Source organism: Mus caroli, unplaced genomic scaffold (assembly GCF_978045245.1).
Source record: "Mus caroli unplaced genomic scaffold, Mus_caroli_1 scaffold_14, whole genome shotgun sequence".
NCBI lineage: Eukaryota > Metazoa > Chordata > Mammalia > Rodentia > Muridae > Mus > Mus caroli.
Genome location: NW_028227269.1, coordinates 55,585,053 through 55,604,177, shown reverse-complemented (window position 1 = coordinate 55,604,177; position 19,125 = coordinate 55,585,053). Strand labels below are relative to the sequence as shown.

Sequence of the window (19,125 nt, the reverse complement as noted above, 5' to 3'; positions counted from 1 at the left end):
TGGTGCTGTAATCCATGAAGCTAGCCTTCAATGCAGCTGTTCGTCACAGAAGCCATAGTAAATGCTACTGCAGCATTCCCCACATGGTATGCAGAGACTGTAAACCTGACCCAGCTGAGAGTCTTACTAGGAATGAGAAAAACATTTATTCTGTATTGTGTGTGGGAATGACGTTAAGAACCAGAACCAAAGAAGATTCCTATCGTCTTTGCTCAGAAAAAAAAAAAAAAAAAGTTTTCATCTATCCTGGTTCCTTTCTCTTTTCTCCATTATTATTTTCAATGACCACTTTTAATCAAACATGCTTAATTTATGCTTTCCCCTCCTTCAACTCCTTTTCTAGATCTTCTCCATCTCCATAGGCACCCAATTGCATGTTCTATTTCTCTCTCAAGATATCAAATACAAGAGAAAAAGAATGTGACAGGAAACACTTATATACACAACAAAACATTCCAAAATACAAAATAAAAATCAAAACACACAAGTAACAAAACAAAACAGGAAGTCCAAAATTATATCATTTGTGTTAGCCAAAAGTGTGGTTGATACACTCAGTAACGCCCCACTGGAGACAACTATGTTTCCCTCTGACATTGGGTATCACTTGCAGATAGCTCCTTGATTGGGGTGGGATTCTGCATCTGCTTCTGCCACTCATTACTGGTACTCCCTCTGGCTCGAACCTGTCTAGTCCCTGTGCTTGCTGCCACATGCATTCACATGTGCATCTGCCCAATACGTCTGGAAGTCAGTGTTTCCCTGGGGTCATCCTCCTTTCCCCTTTCTTTAACTAGTCGTTCAGTCACTTCAGATGGCTCAAGCCTGGCACAGTGCATATGTGCCCAAGCCTGCCTTGTGACTATCTGGTTCCTTTTTAGTTTCCTGATTTCAAATCATTACAGGGCGAATTTGGCCTATACATCTTTTCTAAAGTAGGCTACTATCGTATTCTAATAGATGAAGGGATAGGTAAGTGAATGTGACTAAGTGATACAAAAGATCTATTATACTCTTCATTTTAAAAATAAAATATTGTTTTCCATGTAGCATTCACACTAGTCTCTAAACCTACCATAGTTACCTAACAGAGCTACTAAAATTGTTTCTATGTTTCTGCATTCTAAACCCAGTCAAACATTCTGCCATCGCCACTGAGCACTAACTGAATGACAATGCAGGTGGTAACCTAACTGCAACATCAAATGGATATCTTTTATCTTCTTGACAGAGCTGCAGCACTTGACATGTGCACCACTCCCATAATGACACTTTATTGTAACTATACGATAACAAAACTCTCGGTCATCCTGCCACCTTTTTGACTATTCACCTCACAGGTAAAACATTTACTTAGTAATATTTAGTTATTTTTGCATATCTTTAGTGCTGAAGTTTCCTAATCTTCTCTTATACTTCTCTTAAACCATATCTCTAAGCATTTCATATACTCTAGGTCTAAGAAAATCTATACAAGATCTAGTATCATTCTCTCCATCTGATGATTATTTCCTAATGCTATACTAGGTTTTCAGTGGATATGGTCATGTGTGCATGAAGGGCATACATGCACAAATACTTACCAACCCCTTACCAATATGGTAAAAGCAGAAAGAAGAAAGTGAGAAAATGTATGGCACGAGGGTCTTCAAGGCAAACAGGAAGATCACACTGATCTGTATTTGTATGTCTGTAGTGATGGCACACAGGCAAAATGGTTCATTTTTAAGTACACTGACAACCATATCGTTTGTATATTTGTTGGGTCATAAAATAAAGTACAATGTTGGTAATGTGTTAAAATACCTGAAAAATACTAATTCAAGTGGTCATCTACACTATTTACTCACAATAGTGCAAAGATTAAAGAAAAAGCTGAGAAAACAAGATCCTCCAAAGTAAGAATTGAAAGACCCTCCCCCATGCAGAGCAAAAAAATGTACAGTGCTTTCATCTAGACACAAATAGGTAGCACCAATAGCTAAAGAAGTTCAACATTTCTTCTTGTTTTTCTTTTCTTTTTCTGTTTTGTTTTCTTTGGTTTGGTCTGTGGAGCTGATATCAGGAGTAATACGTGAAGAAACAAATTGGTATTGTTTTATTATAACATTATGGACTCAAGTGACCTTTAATCTATGTGATTTACTGAAAAATATTGTATATTAAATATAACTAAATATTTATATATATAATATTGTTCTCAGTATCCAGGAGTATAAAATTGTAATTAACCTAAGTATTCAACTGTATAAAAATAATTTAACTTATTATATACTTATGCATTGCAACTCACAAAGTACTTTAAGAGAGTATCTGTAGAATATTTAAGCATACCAGTGAATATTTATAAAAGACTAACTTAGCAGTGTGGCAACCATTCACTCCATGGATACAGTATTTATTTAATGAATACTATGTGCCAGTACTTTTTCTGGAGACGGAGCCTGGCTATATTCCAGTTGATGTGTACAGGCACAGCTGCTAATTGGTCAATGTCTTTGATTCCCATACAAACAAAATTAAACTAAAGTCCTTGGCATCATAGAGTATTTACTCCCATTATAAATTATATACGTGAGCTGAGACTGCATTAGTTAGGGAAGCAGAAACCGGCCTGAGTAGGACCACAGGCCTCATCCAGCTGGATCAGCGCCAGGGTAGCGGAAGTGCAGGGTTGCCTGACACCCACCAGCTACCCACGACCCCCGCCGCAGGATTTTGGGACTGCTGGGTAGTGGAACACAGCTTCTGCTCCAATCCAATTGCGCGGGACCTGAGACTGCATTAGTTAGGGAAGCAGAAACCGGCCTGAGTAGGGCCACAGGCCTCATCCTGCTGGATCAGCGCCGGGGTAGCGGGAGCGCAGGGTTGCCTGACACCCGCCAGCTACCCACGACCCCCTCCAGCTACCCACGACCCCCGCCGCAGGATTTTGGGACTGCTGGTGAGTGGAACACAGCTTCTGCTCCAGTCCAATCGCGCAGGACCTGAGACTGCTCTGGTTGGGGAGAGAGAAATCCGGCCTACATAAGGCCACAACCCTCTTCCAGTCAGAAAAGCACCGGGGCAGCTGGGGCGCAGGGTCGACTGACACTCGCCAGCTACCCACAACACCCACCACAGGATCTTAAGACTTCTGGTGAATGGAGCACAGCTTCTGCTCCAATCCAATTGCGCGGGACCTGAAACTGCATTAGTTAGGGAAGCAGAAACCGGCCTGAGTAGGGCCACAGGCCTCACCCAGCCAGATCAGCGCCAGGGTAGCAGGAGAGCAGGGTTGCCTGACACCCGCCAGCTACCCACGACCCCCGCCGCAGGATTTTGGGACTGCTGGTGAGTGGAACACAGCTTCTGCTCCAATCTTTAAACAGTGACAACGATAACAACTAACCCCAGAGATTACCAGATGGCGAAAGGTAAACGTAATAATCTTACTAACAGAAACCAAGACCACTCACCATCATCAGAACCCAGCACCCCCACTTCGCCCAGTCCAGGGCACCCCAACACACCGGAAAAGCTAGACACGGATTTAAAAGCATATCTCCTGATGATGATAGAGGACTTCAAGAAGGACTTTAATAACACACTTAAAGAAATGCAGGAGAACACTGCTAAACAGGCAGAAGACAATAAAGAGGAAGCACAAAAATCCCTTAAAGAATTGCAGGAGAACACTGCTAAAGAGTTACAAATCCTTAAAGAAAAACACGATAACATAATCAAACAGGTAGAAGTCCTTACAGAAAAACAGGAAAACACATCCAAACAGATGATGGAAATGAACAAAACCATACTAGACCTAAAAAGGGAAGTAGACACAATAAAGAAAACCCAAAATGAGGCAACACTGGAGATAGAAACCCTAGGAAAGAAATCTGGAACCATAGATACCAGCATCAGCAACAGAATACAAGAGATGGAAGAGAGAATCTCAGGTGCAGAAGATTCCATAGAGAACATCGGCACAACAATCAAGGAAAATGTAAAATGCAAAAAGATCCTAACTCAAAACATCCAAGAAATACAGGACGCAATGAGAAGACCAAACCTACGGATAATAGGAGTGGATGAGAATGAAGATTTTCAACTCAAAGGACCAGCAAACATCTTCAACAAAATTATAGAAGAAAACTTCCCAAATCTAAAGAAAGAGATGCCCATGAACATACAAGAAGCCTACAGAACTCCAAATAGACTGGACCAGAAAAGAAATACCTCCCGACACATTATAATCAGAACAACAAATGCTCTAAATAAAGATAGAATACTAAAAGCAGTAAGAGAAAAAGGCCAAGTAACATATAAAGGCAAGCCTATCAGAATTACACCAGATTTTTCACCAGAAACTATGAAAGCCAGAAGATCCTGGACGGATGTTATACAGACACTAAAAGAACACAAATTCCAGCCCAGGCTACTATACCCAGCCAAACTCTCAATTAACATAGATGGAGAAACCAAAGTATTCCACGACAAAACCAAATTCACACATTATCTCTCCACGAATCCAGCCCTTCAAAGGATAATAACAGAAAAAAACCAATACAAGGACAGGAACCACGCCCTAGAAACAACAAGAAGGTAATCCCTCAACAAACCTAAAAGAAGACAGCCACAAGAACAAAATGCCAACTTCAACAACAATAATAACAGGAAACAACAATTACTTTTCCTTAATATCTCTTAATATCAATGGACTCAACTCCCCGATAAAAAGACATAGACTAACAAACTGGCTACACAAACAAGACCCAACATTTTGCTGCTTACAGGAAACTCATCTCAGAGAAAAAGATAGACACTACCTCAGAATGAAAGGCTGGAAAACAATTTTCCAAGCAAATGGCATGAAGAAACAAGCTGGAGTAGCCATTCTAATATCTGATAAGATTGACTTCCAACCCAAAGTCATTAAAAAAGACAGGGAGGGACACTTCATACTCATCAAAGGTAAAATCCTCCAAGAGGAACTATCAATCCTGAATATCTATGCTCCAAATACAAAGGCAGCCACATTCATTAAAGAAACTTTAGTAAAGCTCAAAGCACACATTGCACCTCATACAATAATAGTGGGAGACTTCAACACACCACTTTCACCAATGGACAGATTATGGAAACAGAAACTAAACAGGGACACAGTGAAACTAACAGAAATTATGAATCAAATGGATCTGGCAGATATCTACAGAACATTCTATCCTAAAACAAAAGGATATACCTTCTTCTCAGCACCTCATGGTACCTTCTCCAAAATTGACCACATAATTGGTCACAAAGCAGGCCTCAACAGATACAAAAATATTGAAATTGTCCCATGCATCCTATCAGACCACCATGGACTAAGGCTGATCTTCAATAACAAAATAAATAATAGAAAGCCAACCTTCACGTGGAAACTGAACAACACTCTTCTCAATGATACCTTGGTCAAGGAAGGAATAAAGAAAGAAATTAAGGACTTTTTAGAGTTCAATGAAAATGAAGCCACAACATACCCAAACTTATGGGACGCAATGAAAGCATTTCTAAGAGGAAAACTCATAGCTCTGAGTGCCTCCAAAAGGAAACTAGAGAGAGCACACATTAGCAGCTTGACAACACACCTAAAAGCACTAGAACAAAAGGAAGCAAATTCACCCAAGAGGAGTAGACGGCAGGAAATAATCAAACTCAGGGGTGAAATCAACCAAGTGGAAACAAGAAAAACTATTCAAAGAATCAACCAATCAAGGAGCTGGTTCTTTGAGAAAATCAACAAGATAGATAAACCCTTAGCCAGACTCACTAGAGGGCACAGGGAAAGCATCCTAATTAACAAAATCAGAAATGAAAAAGGAGACATAACAACAGATCCTGAAGACATCCAAAACACCATCAGATCCTTCTACCAAAGGCTATACTCGACAAAACTGGAGAACCTGGATGAAATGGAGAAGTTCCTAGACAGATACCAGGTACCAAAGTTGAATCAAGATCAGGTTAATGATCTAAACAGCCCTATATCCCCCAAAGAAATAGAAGCAGTCATTAATAGTCTCCCAACCAAAAAAAGCCCAGGACCAGATGGGTTTAGTGCAGAGTTCTATCAGACCTTCAAAGAAGATCTAATCCCAGTTCTTCACAAACTATTCCACAAAATAGAAACAGAAGGTACTCTACCCAACTCATTCTATGAAGCCACAATTACTCTGATACCTAAACCACAAAAAGACCCAACAAAGATAGAAAACTTCAGACCAATATCCCTTATGAATATTGATGCAAAAATACTCAATAAAGTTCTTGCTAACCGAATCCAAGAACACATCAAAACAATCATCCATCCTGACCAAGTAGGTTTCATCCCAGGGATGCAGGGATGGTTCAATATACGGAAATCCATCAACGTAATCCAGTATATAAACAAACTCAAAGACAAAAACCACATGGTCATCTCGTTAGATGCGGAAAAAGCATTTGACAAGATCTAACACCCATTCATGATAAAAGTCTTGGAAAGATCAGGAATTCAAGGCCCATACCTAAACATGATAAAAGCAATCTACAGCAAACCAGTAGCCAACATCAAAGTAAATGGTCAGAAGCTTGAAGCAATCCCTCTAAAATCAGGGACTAGACAAGGCTGTCCACTTTCTCCATACCTATTCAACATTGTACTTGAAGTCCTAGCCAGAGCAATTCGACAACAAAAGGAGATCAAAGGGATACAAATTGGAAAAGATGAAGTCAAAATATCACTCTTTGCAGATGATATGATAGTATATATAAGTGACCCTAAAAATTCCACCAGAGAACTCCTAAGCCTGATAAACAGCTTCAGTGAAGTAGCTGGATATAAAATTAACTCAAACAAATCAATGGCCTTTCTCTACACAAAGAATAAACAGGCTGAGAAAGAAATTAGGGAAACAACACCCTTCTCAATAGTCACAAATAATATAAAATATCTTGGCGTGACTCTAACTAAGGAAGTGAAAGATCTGTATAATAAAAACTTCAAGTCTCTGAAGAAAGAAATTCTAGAAGATCTCAGAAGATGGAAAGATCGCCCATGCTCATGGATTGGCAGGATCAACATTGTAAAAATGGCTATCTTGCCAAAAGCAATCTACAGATTCAATGCAATCCCCATCAAAATTCCAAATCAATTCTTCAACGAATTAGAAAGTGCAATCTGCAAATTCATCTGGAATAACAAAAAACCTAGGATAGCAAAAACTCTTCTCAAGGATAAAAGAACCTCTGGTGGAATCACCATGCCGGACCTAAAGCTCTACTACAGAGCAATTGTGATAAAAACTGCATGGTACTGGTATAGTGACAGACAAATAGACCAATGGAATAGAATTGAAGACCCAGAAATGAACCCACACACCTATGGTCACTTGATCTTCGACAAGGGAGCTAAAAACATCCAGTGGAAGAAAGACAGCATTTTCAACAAATGGTGCTGGCACAACTGGTTGTTAACATGTAGAAGAATGCGAATCGATCCATTCCTATCTCCTTGTACTAAGGTCAAGTCTAAGTGGATCAAGGAACTTCACATAAAACCAGAGACACTGAAACTTATAGAGGAGAAAGTGGGGAAAAGCCTTGAAGATATGGGCACAGGGGAAAAATTCCTGAATAGAACAGTAATGGCTTGTGCTGTAAGATCGAGAATTGACAAGTGGGACCTCATGAAACTACAAAGCTTCTGCAAGGCTAAAGACACCATCAATAAGACAAAAAAACCACCAACAGATTGGGAAAGGATCTTCACCTATCCTAAATCAGATAAGGGACTAATATCCAATATATATAAAGAACTCAAGAAGGTGGACTCCAGAAAGTCAAATAACCCCATTAAAAAATGGGGCTCAGAACTGAACAAAGAATTCTCATCTGAGGAATACCGAATGGCAGAGAAACACCTGAAAAAATGTTCAACATCCTTAATCATCAGGGAAATGCAAATCAAAACAACCCTGAGATTCCACCTCACACCAGTCAGAATGGCTAAGATCAAAAATTCAGGTGACAGCAGATGCTGGCGAGGATGTGGAGAAAGAGGAACACTCCTCCATTGTTGGTGGGATTGCAAGCTTGTACAACCACTCTGGAAATCAGTCTGGCGGTTCCTCAGAAAATTGGACATAGTACTACCGGAGGATCCAGCAATACCTCTCCTGGGCATATATCCAGAAGATGTCCCAACCGGTAAAAAGGACACATGCTCCACTATGTTCATAGCAGCCCTATTTATAATAGCCAGAAGCTGGAAAGAACCCAGATGTCCCTCAACAGAGGAATGGATACAGAAATTATGGTACATTTACACAATGGAGTACTACTCAGCTATTAAAAAGAATGAATTTATGAAATTCCTAGCCAAATGGATGGACCTGGAGGGCATCATCTTGAGTGAAGTAACACAATCACAAAAGAACTCACACAATATGTATTCATTGATAAGTGGATATTAGCCCAAAACTTAGGATACCCAAGATATAAGATACAATTTGCTAAACGCATGAAACTCAAGAAGAATGAAGACCAAAGTGTGGACACTGTGCACCTTCTTAGAATTGGGAACAAAACACCCAGGGAAGGAGCTACAGAGACAAAGTTCGTAGCTGTGATGAAAGGATGGACCATTTAGAGACTGCTGTATCCAGGGATCCGTCCCATAATCAGCTTCTAAACGCTGACACCATTGCATACACTAGCAAGATCTTGCTGAAAGGACCCAAATATAGCTGTCTCTTGTGAGACGATGCCGGGGCCTAGCAAACACAGGAGTGGATGTTCACAGTCAGCTATTGGATGTATCACAGGGCTCCCAATGGAGAAGCTAGAGAAAGTACCCAAGGAGCTAAAGGGATCTGCAACCCTATTGTTGGAACAACATGATGTACTAACCGGAACCCTGGAGCTCTTGTCTCTAGCTGCATATGTATCGAAAGATGGCCTAGTCGGCCATCAATGGAAAGAGAGGCCCATTGGACTTGCAAACTTTATATGCCCCAATATAGGGGAATGCCAGGGCCAAAAGAATGGGAATGGGTGGGTAGGGAAGTGGGGGGCGCTATGGGGGACTTTTGGGATAGTATTGGAAATGTAATTGAGGAAATTATGTAATAAAAATATTAAAAAAAAAAAAAAAAAAAAAAAAAAAAAAAAAAGAAGAATGAAGACCAAAGTGTGGACACTGTGCACCTTCTTAGAATTGGGAACAAAACACCCAGGGAAGGAGTTACAGAGACAAAGTTTGGAGATGTGAGGAAAGGATGGACCATTTAGAGACTGCCGTATCCAGGGATCCATCCCATAATCAGCTTGTAAACGCTGACACCATTGCATACACTAGCAAGATTTTGCTGAAAGGACCCAAATATAGCTGTCTCTTGTGAGACGATGCCGGGGCCTAGCAAACACAGGAGTGGATGTTCACAGTCAGCTATTGGATGTATCACAGGGCTCCCAATGGAGAAGCTAGAGAAAGTATCCAAGGAGCTAAAGGGATCTGCAAGCCTATTGTTGGAACAACATGATGTACTAACCAGAACCCTGGAGCTCTTGTCTCTAGCTGCATATGTATCGAAAGATGGCCTAGTCGGCCATCACTGGAAAGAGAGGCCCATTGGACTTGCAAACTTTATATGCCCCAATATAGGGGAATGCCAGGGCCAAAAGAATGGGAATGGGTGGGTAGGGAAGTGGGGGGCGCTATGGGGGACTTTTGGGATAGTATTGGAAATGTAATTGAGGAAAATATGTAATAAAAATATTAAAAAAAATAAATAAATTATATACGTGAATGCATGCATGTACGCATATATGTATGTATGTATGTATGAGTGATATAGATAAAGGAAAGCATGTCAAAGAAAAAGCAGGAAAGACAACAGAGTGCTGACAAGGACATGAATAGGCTGCAACACAAAAGACGTTGGACAGAGAAGGCCTTGCAGCAGCCTAAAGCACCTTAAAAGACAAGGAAAAGGGAAAGGCATGCGGAAAGAATACTCCTTGAAAGTGAAAAGGGATGCACGTATGCCTGGTATGTCCCAGCGGAGGTGCATGCGTCCAGTTTCTAAGGTAAACTGTTGTTCTGTTGTACCAGAGGGGTAATATAATCTAACCTGCAGCTTCATAAAGTTATCGTTAAGGCTGTGCAGAGATTAAAGAGAGACATCCTCAGACACAGGTGACATTAACAGACTGTGAGGCAGGTGAGGCAGAGGCCAAACAGCTTGGCCTACAGTAGCCATGGAAGTGGTGAGGAGCAACTGAGATCTTGATGTGCATGAAAAGCAGAAGAGTTAGTTTGTAGTCAGAAAGGAGAAGGTGAAAGAAGGGAAGAGGCCAAGGCTAACTCCAACCATTTTGACAAGTGTTACTGTTAAAATAAAATAATAGTTGTTTTAGATAAAGCTATGGAAGGAACATATTTAGTGGAGTTGGTAACAAGTTTAAAGCTAGGAATGTAGTATAGTGGTTAAATACTTGCCTACCATGTACTGGGCCTGTGTTTGATTCCTAGTACTGAGCCCACTCCAAGTAAGAAATTGTATTTTTGGCACATTTGAAGTAAAAAGTAGTATTTTATCTGGGCCCCACACCCATAGTTCTGATTCCTGGGATTTATGTCCTGGTGTAATCATCTGATGTGCTGAACTTAGTATCTCTCTTTTTAAAATAACTGATTTTTACATAACTATCAGTTCATAAGAAGTAAAAACAAAATATGTACAAATAGGTCCCATGCACTCTTACCTGACATTCTCCAGTGGATAACATGTTTCCCAACAATGATATAAGATCTAAATCAGAACACTGATACTGCGGCAAGACCCATGGCGTATGCTAATTTCGTCAGTCTTACTTTATGATTCTGTAGTATGTGTCTAATTCTGCTCAAATCTGTCACACATAAACTGATACAACTGCTAGCCACACCAAGATATACAATGGTTCTCTCACCACAAATATTGCTTGTATGACCACTTTTCTGTTTGGATGTATAATTATTAATACATGCTTTTGGTCCCCAAAATAAGTGTCTTGAAAATAAACTACGTGCTTCAGTGCTCTTTTCCTAATTCGGAATCTAGGTGAGACTGAATGCCCACCAATTCATAAATATATACTGGTAAGAGAATTAGTAAAACATGACACAATACAACAAATTTATGTGGGAGACACTGGTCAGGGAGTAAAGAAGCCTGATCTGCAGTCATCGGGACCTGATTTCAGGCACCCCGAATCCATGCAAAAAAAAAGAGATGTGAAAGTTAAGTTTTATAGAGTCAGAAGAGACATTCTGCATCGTGAAGTTTCACATTGGATTGTATGCATTCAATATTAATTATATTTATATGCACATGCCCACCACAAAAAAATAGAAATTTATAGAAACTTATACACTCTATAGAGGACTAATATCTAAAACATATAAAGAACAACAACAACAAAGCCCTCCCGTCAAATGAACAAACAAAAACTGAGACATCAAAAACACAACTCAATTTTTAAAAATGAGGTATGGAACTAAACGGAGAATTTTTAAAAGAGGAAACACAGATGGCTGAGGAACAAATGTTCAACATCCTCCGTCATCAGAAAAACGCAAATCAAAACTCCTTTGGGATTTCATCTTAAACTAGTCAGAGTGGTCAGGATCAGTAAAACAGATGACAGGTCATGCAGGCAAGGACATGGGGTAGGAGTACAAAACTATGGAAACCAGTGTGGTGGTTCCTCGGGATGCTGGATATAGTATGATTTACCTCAAGATCCTGCTATACCATTCTTGGGCATAATGCCAAAAAGACGCTTCATTCTACTACAGAGACACTTGCTCAACCATGTTCATTGCTGCTCTATTAATAATAGCCATAAATTAGGAACAACCTAGACATCCCTAAATGGATGAATGAGTAAAGAGAATGTGGTATTTTAACATTAATTTTTTTTCAAATCTTATTTTTAATGATGGTTATTAAACACTTTAACCTTTCTTGTAGACCATGACCACCAGAGGTAGTGGAAAAGAAAGGTCATGGGGGTTGGGGGAAGAGGGGACATGGACCTGTTAAGAAAGGTTCTTTAGAGCAACTCCTGTCTTTGTTGTCTGGAAATCAGTTCACACGTTAGGCAGTGGCAGCTAGGTCCACTTGCAAACACCTCATGGATAAACTTCATGGATCCACCAGCAGTTCAGTTCAGTAGAGACAAGATAGCAACAGTGGAGACAGGACCTAGAAGAGACAGCCAGGCCTCAGCCTTGGCTAGAGGCAGCAGGAGGGACCAGCAGGAACACTAGAAGTGCTTAGCTGTGCCTCTCTCAGGGAAGTGAAGATCAGTGAAGATGCATGACCCACTAGGTGTACCAGCAAGTCAAGCTCTGGCTCCCTCATTCCATAGAGTCCTATTTATATCCTCCAAACACCACGTGTCCTCCATGTGCACAGCTCCTGCCTCAGCATGTGCATCCAATCAGCCCGAGTCCTCAGAGCCCCAACATAGGCAGCTCAACTACACAATGCATGTGGACCAATACATGCATGTTGTTAGCAAAGAACCCTTCATCACTTCTCTTTTCATGTGCTTGCTTTAGCAGAACATCCTCTCTCCTGTGTCTGCTCCACTGAAATGTTCCTTCACGAGTCTGCCTTCATCTTTTACCTGTGACCACTTCAAGAAAACACTTCTTCACATGTTTGCCCCAGTGAAACACCATCCAACACAACTGACTATCCAAGGAACCCTTAAATTTCCACTTCATGGTACATTTTAAAAATGGTGTTCAATTCAGCTGTTTTTTAAAAAAATGAAACCATAAAATTTGCAGATAAACAGATGGAGTTGGAAAAAAACCATCCTGAGTGAGATAACCCTCACACACACACACACACAAAAACCAAATATAGTTTGTATTCACTTACATGCGGATGATAACACCAAGTCTCCAATAAGCAAGCTACATTCTCTATAACCACAGACATTAGATATAGAATCAGGAACTAATGGGGAAGTTCGTAAGAAGGGGAAACGGAATAGATGGCTATGTAATTGTGGATGAACAGGGTGGGGTCCTGGAATGTGAGGATGAACGTGGAGGGGAAGTGAAGGGGGCATACAATGAGAGACACGGATAAGGGTCATTTGAGGGGATGTATGGAAACTTAAAACACTAGAAGCTAACTAAAATAAATAAATATATGAAGGTAATCTAAATAAAATCGCCAAATAATGGGGAGATGGATGCACAACAGTGCATCTCTATTCACCAAATGAATGTTCTAGCAACCAGAAATTGGTTACATCTATTTGAGTGTTCGGTCAAAGGGAACCCATGTGAATTCGCAGACACCCGAGGTTACTGTCATAGCTATTGTTGGCTCTCCACAAACTGACCATAAGGCCTATAGCTGAAGATAACATCTATACCATTAATTATATCATTAAACATGGAGAAGTCAAGCTGGTGCTTACCTAGAGCCTTTATACCTGCTGACCAGTATTTATCGTACTGGAAGGTATGGGAATTAAAGGGGGCTGGGGAGCCGGGGGGGAGGGAATACCAGGGTCAAAAAAATGGGAATGGGTGGGTAGGGAAGTGGGGGGGAGGGTATGGGGGACTTTTGGGATAGCATTGGAAATGTAATTGAGGAAAATACGTAATAAAAAATATTAAAAATTAAAAAAAAGAAAGAAAATATCCAATCAAAAAAAATTAAATAAAAACAGATAGGCAGACCAATGGAATAGAATAAAGGTCCCCAAAATAAAATGCTAAAGATATGCCCATGTAATTTTTGACAAAGGAAGCAAAAATATAGACAGGAAATCAGCCTATTAAACAAATCATACTGGCAAAACTAGATATCTTCCTGCAGAAGAATGAAATTAAAATTTTCTTTCATCTTGTACAAAAATCATTTCATAATGAATCAAGATCTTAATTTAAAGCCTGAAACATTGAAATGTCTAGAAGAAAACACGGGGAATAATCTTGAAGTTATTGTGGTAAGAAATCTCTCAATAAACAGCAGTACTACAGGAACTAGCCGCAGGTATCAACTGATGGAACTGCTTGAAAATAGGAAGTTCAAGCAGAACAAGTGGACAGCCCAAAGAATGGGAGAAAATCTAATCAACCACACTTTAGATAAGGGGCCAATATCCAGAAGTTACAAAGAACTGCAGAAGTTAAATGCCAAGGAAATAAAACTGTCAGTCAGCAAATGGACTAACAAATCTAATACATAGTTGTTTTTGTTTTTTTTTTTAAACAGACAAAGAAAAAGAACCACCTGCAAGTGGCCTTTAAGTACTTAAAGTGTTCAGTGTTCCTAACCATCAAGGTAAGCAAATCTGAGAATAGTTTAAGACCACCTATCCTAATCTGAATAGCTATGTTCAAAAACTCTAACATCACGGGCTGGAGAGATGGCTCAGCCTGGAAAGGCTAGGTTCACAACCAAAAATATAAGAATTCTGATCTTGGGATATATACAAAAAGAGGGAGCCCTGTTCACTGATGTTTGGGGGGCGGGGTTGTGAAATTGAATACAAATAGACTTTAGTTTGGAGATTCCTTAAAAAACTAGAACTGTCACCTTGTTGTGTCACTCCTTGTCATAAGTCCAGAGAACTCACCCCATCACAGAGATATCTGTCATCTCAAGATTACTGCTGCTTTATTCACTTTAGAATGGAAATGGTACAAAACCAGCTCAAAGGATGAATGGTTAATGAAAATCTGGAGTGTATCTAAAAATAGAATACTGTTCAGCTCTTTAAAAACTGACTACACAAAATTTAAAGGAAAATAAATGAATTTAGAAAGTATAATATTAAGTCAGGTCACAATCTCAGAAATAAAGCACATGTCCCCCCTTATAGTCAGCTCCTAGCCTAAATTATCTCTATCTACATTATGTAAACACCAATGGAGGAGTTAGAGAAAGGACTGAAGGAGCTGAAGGGGTTTGCAGCCCCATAGGAAGAACAACAATATCAACCAACCAGATTCCCCAGATCTCCCAAGGAATGAACCACCAACCAGAGTACACATGGAGGGATCCACAGCTCCAGGTGCATATATAGCAGAGGATGGCCTTGTCTGGCATCAGTGGGAGGAGAGGCCCTTGACCCTGTGAAGGCTCGATGCCCTAGTGTAGGGGAATGCCAGGGCGGGGAGGTGGGAGTGGGTGGGCGGGTGGGTGGGTGGATGGGGAAGCACTCTCATAGAACAAGGGGAGGGAAGATGGGAAAGAAGGTTTCCAGAGGGGAAAATGGAAAAGGGAAAAACATATGAAATATAAATAAATATAATAACCAATATAAAAATTATACACATGGGGATAATATAACATATAGAAACAAAAAGGGTATTAGGTGATGAGGAAGTATGAAATCCAGATAATAGTTACATGTACCAAAGCAACATAAACTAATTGCTTTTGTCATTTTTTCCTTGTATATAGGTTTGTTATTATAATTTTTATTATGGTTACCCTCCCCCACAACTTCTCAAATCTTCCCTCCTCTCCTTTTATCCACATCTACACATTTTTGTCTCTCCTGTTTGGTAAATAAGCAGGTATCTAAATAATAATAATAAAACAAGAGAAAATAAAATAAATTTAAATAATCAGAATAGTACAAAATGAACGAAAAAAAAAAAAGGACAAGAAACATATACACACAGAGAAATCCAAGTTCATGTCTGCACGCACAGGAATTCTCCAAAACCAAACCAAACCAAACCAAACCAAAACAAAACCCAGAAGCTATAATATAAAGGAACTGTAAGGTAAAGTTAATTATTTAATAAAATAATAAATAAGTACCCTAACAAAACATTATGACAACAAAGACCCACAAAGATGCCATTAATTTTATTGTATATTAGCTGTCTTCTTCTGGATGTAGGCTCTGCCCTAAAAAGTGGTCTGTCCTGGAAATGCCCCCCACCTCCTGACCCCCACTCAGTTGCAGACTTCCATTCATTTTCATGGCCATCTAGCTATCTCTCCTGTCCTTCCTCACACCTGATCCTGAATACCCCATCCCCTTTCCCCTCCCTTCCAGTTCCCTCTCTCCATCTGCCTCTTAGGATTATTCTATTCCCCTTTCTAAGTGGGATTCAGGCTTCCTTACTTGGGCCTTCCTTCTTGTTTAGCTTCTTTGGGTCTGTGTGTCTGAGTGTAACATGGTCCCTGGATTTCGTGGCTAATACCCACTTGTAAGTGAGCACATACCATGCATGTCCTTTTGGGACTGGGTTACCATACCCAAGGTTGATATTCTCAAGTTCCATCCATTTGCCTGAAAAATTCATGATGTCTTTTATTTAATAGCTGAATAGTATTCCATTGTGTGGATGTACCATATTTTCTTTATCCATTCTTCACTTGAGGGACAGCTAGGTTGTTTCCAGATTCTGGCTATTACAAATAAAGCTGCTATGAACATAGTTGAGCACGTGTCTTTGTAGGATGTTGTATATGTCCAGGTATGGATTAGCTGGATCTTGAGGTAGAACTAGTCCAAATTTTCTGAGAAACTGCCAAACTGATTTCCAAAGTGGTTGTACAAGTTTGCATTCTCACCGGCAATGAAGAAGTGTTCCCCTTGGTCTACATTCCTCACCAGCATGTGCTGTCTCTTGTTTTTGATCTCAGGCATTCTGATGGGTGTAAGATGGAACCTCTTGATTTGCATTTCCCTGATGACTAAGGACTTTGAACATTTCTTTAAGTGCTTCTTGGCCATTCGAGATTGGAGTGGGTGCTGATCTCGAAGCTTCATCCCTACTAGTGGCTAGCTTTTGTAATGCTAGAAGGTGCCAGAGGAGAACAGTAATCATTACATTGACTCTGCTCTGAACCCTTTTAAGAATCAATAATGACTAGTTTGGGAATATAAGGCCACTGTTGTGGCACATATTTTAAGGGTTTAATCAAGCATTTTCTGGCTGGATTTAAGGCCCTCTTCATGTAATGGAACCTATAACTAGCCCTGTCCTTGAGGCCACCAACCAGTGGTTAAATATGCCATAGGCCCTAAGGAAGAACCTACTACGACTATTCTGTTAAACAGACAATATTAAAATGACCCTTAATGACTTCTCACTATACCCCATAGATCAGTGTGTCTCTCAGCTTTCATTAGAGAAACTTTTTGCATTAGATGGCACTTAACACCAGAGACCCATAACTGGTCAACGCACAGAGCATAAGAAACTTTGGGTTGCACACCCATAAATGACATAGTGATATTATACCCCTTCTCCAAACCTCATGTATATTGGTAGAAGAGGAATTATTAACCTAATCAGAGTTAGAGGCTATGGATTATTTTAAAGAAAAAGTGCTTTGTACACAACATAGCAGTTGCACATACGAATTCACAGAGATTGTGACATTATGCACAAGACCTGCGTAGGTTTAAATTGCATAAAATCCCAGCACAAAACAAGGTGATAGCTATGGAGACTCAGTCCTAGTTGAAATGCTATTGGACTTTGGTAGCAGTCTTCTTTACTGGTGTGATTTGTTGTATATGGACCACATTCCAGGGCAGGCCCCCACACCAAGAACAGCTGGGGGGTCCTAAACTAGACTCGATGGGGAAAGACAGGAGAGGGGAGAAAGAGAACAATAAATGAGTTGCATAGAGAGATAGTAATAGAAGTGGATATGGAGAAGTTGGCATAAGGATGAATATGATTAAAATACATTGTATGAAGTTTGCAAAGAAGTACTAAAATATTTAATATCCTTGATAATTTTTTAAAAAAGAATGCCTATTAATATTCACCAAAACATTTGATGTTATCTTCCAGCATAAAAAATGATTTAGAAAGAACTTTCTTGTTGTTAGTATGAACAGACATTTAGTTGAAGAACAAAAGAAAATCTAAAAGTGTTTGCTTGTACAGTGATTGTGGCTTTGCCATCATTACCACATCACAAAGTTCTAGTAATACACAATCACTAACTTTTTAAAAAAACAGATATATCTCCAGTATGCTTTTGACATTTTAATGTACTTGAGTCAAAAAAGAAGCAAAATTTTGAACTCTTTGACATAGTCAAGTTTAATTTTATTAGCGTTATTGATAATAGTGTGATTTATAGTACTGAAAATATTGCTGAGATTAAACACTTCCAAAGAAGTCATTTTTAAAAATGTTCTATTGTTGACTTAGGTACAAACTGATAACAGTATGTATAAATGGACTGGTAGTTTCATAGCAAATGTGCCATCTATAACTTGAGTGACAACTAGAAAAGCAATGACCACATGAAGAGTAAGATTCCCCCAATGACTGATTACAGCTATGATTTAGAGTAAGTTGATGTGGGCCAGAGGGACGGCTCTGAGGTTGAGAGGACTTGTCTTCTTGCAGAGGACCTGGGCTTGCTTCCCGGCACCCACGCTGAGGCCCACAACTCTGTCACTCCAGCTCCAGCGACCCCATGCCCTCTTCTGGCCCCAGAAGTACACACATGCAGGCAGACACTAATAGACGTAAAATAAAACTGTATGAACTTTAAAGAAAAAGAGTCAGGAGATGTATTATAAATGACTGTATTTTTAAAATTATATTTAAGGCTACCATGAAGAAATAATTTAAAATAGAATAAAAGTCAGCATTACGTATGCATGGCAGAAATTTTTAAGAGCTTTACTTCATACAGAGGTTTTAGAAAGGATAAGTTGATGAAATCTTTCAAAAACTGATTCTTCCACTTCTCTTTTCCAGGAATTTAAGCCAACTTCAATTAACAGATGCAACATCCAAACCACACTTTGAAGAAACAATAAAGATCAAATAGAAAAAGATTTTAGTGTAGTACCTTTCTCAGGGGTAGACATGAGTTTATATGTTACTTTAAATATTGTAGTCTAAAGAAATTTCCATTAAATGCATTATTTCTTTTTGTTCTGAACTGCCAGGTATCTTGTGTGGCCTATTGATTTCTATGTTTAATGACTTCTCAGAGGCCTGCATATACTTCTCTCAATAGCTGTCACCATTTTTACACATGTACCATTACATGCAAAAGTGACAGAAATTCATATTTCTCACAATTACTATGTGTTAATGATTACCAA

The 19,125-nt window shown here is 39.5% G+C and overlaps 1 protein-coding gene and 1 long non-coding RNA gene across 2 annotated transcripts in view; one reads left to right on the top strand and one right to left on the bottom strand.

Annotated features, from left to right (window-relative positions):
* Mipol1 (mirror-image polydactyly 1) overlaps positions 1-19,125 on the bottom strand; it is a 301,756-nt gene that overhangs the window by 115,887 nt on the left and 166,744 nt on the right. The gene's annotated exons all lie outside the window — the stretch shown is intronic.
* Positions 1,181-19,108, top strand: LOC110306846 (uncharacterized). The gene is made up of 3 exons (XR_002379318.3): positions 1,181-1,340; positions 14,292-14,360; positions 18,773-19,108. It is a non-coding gene; the product is annotated as an uncharacterized LOC110306846 (long non-coding RNA).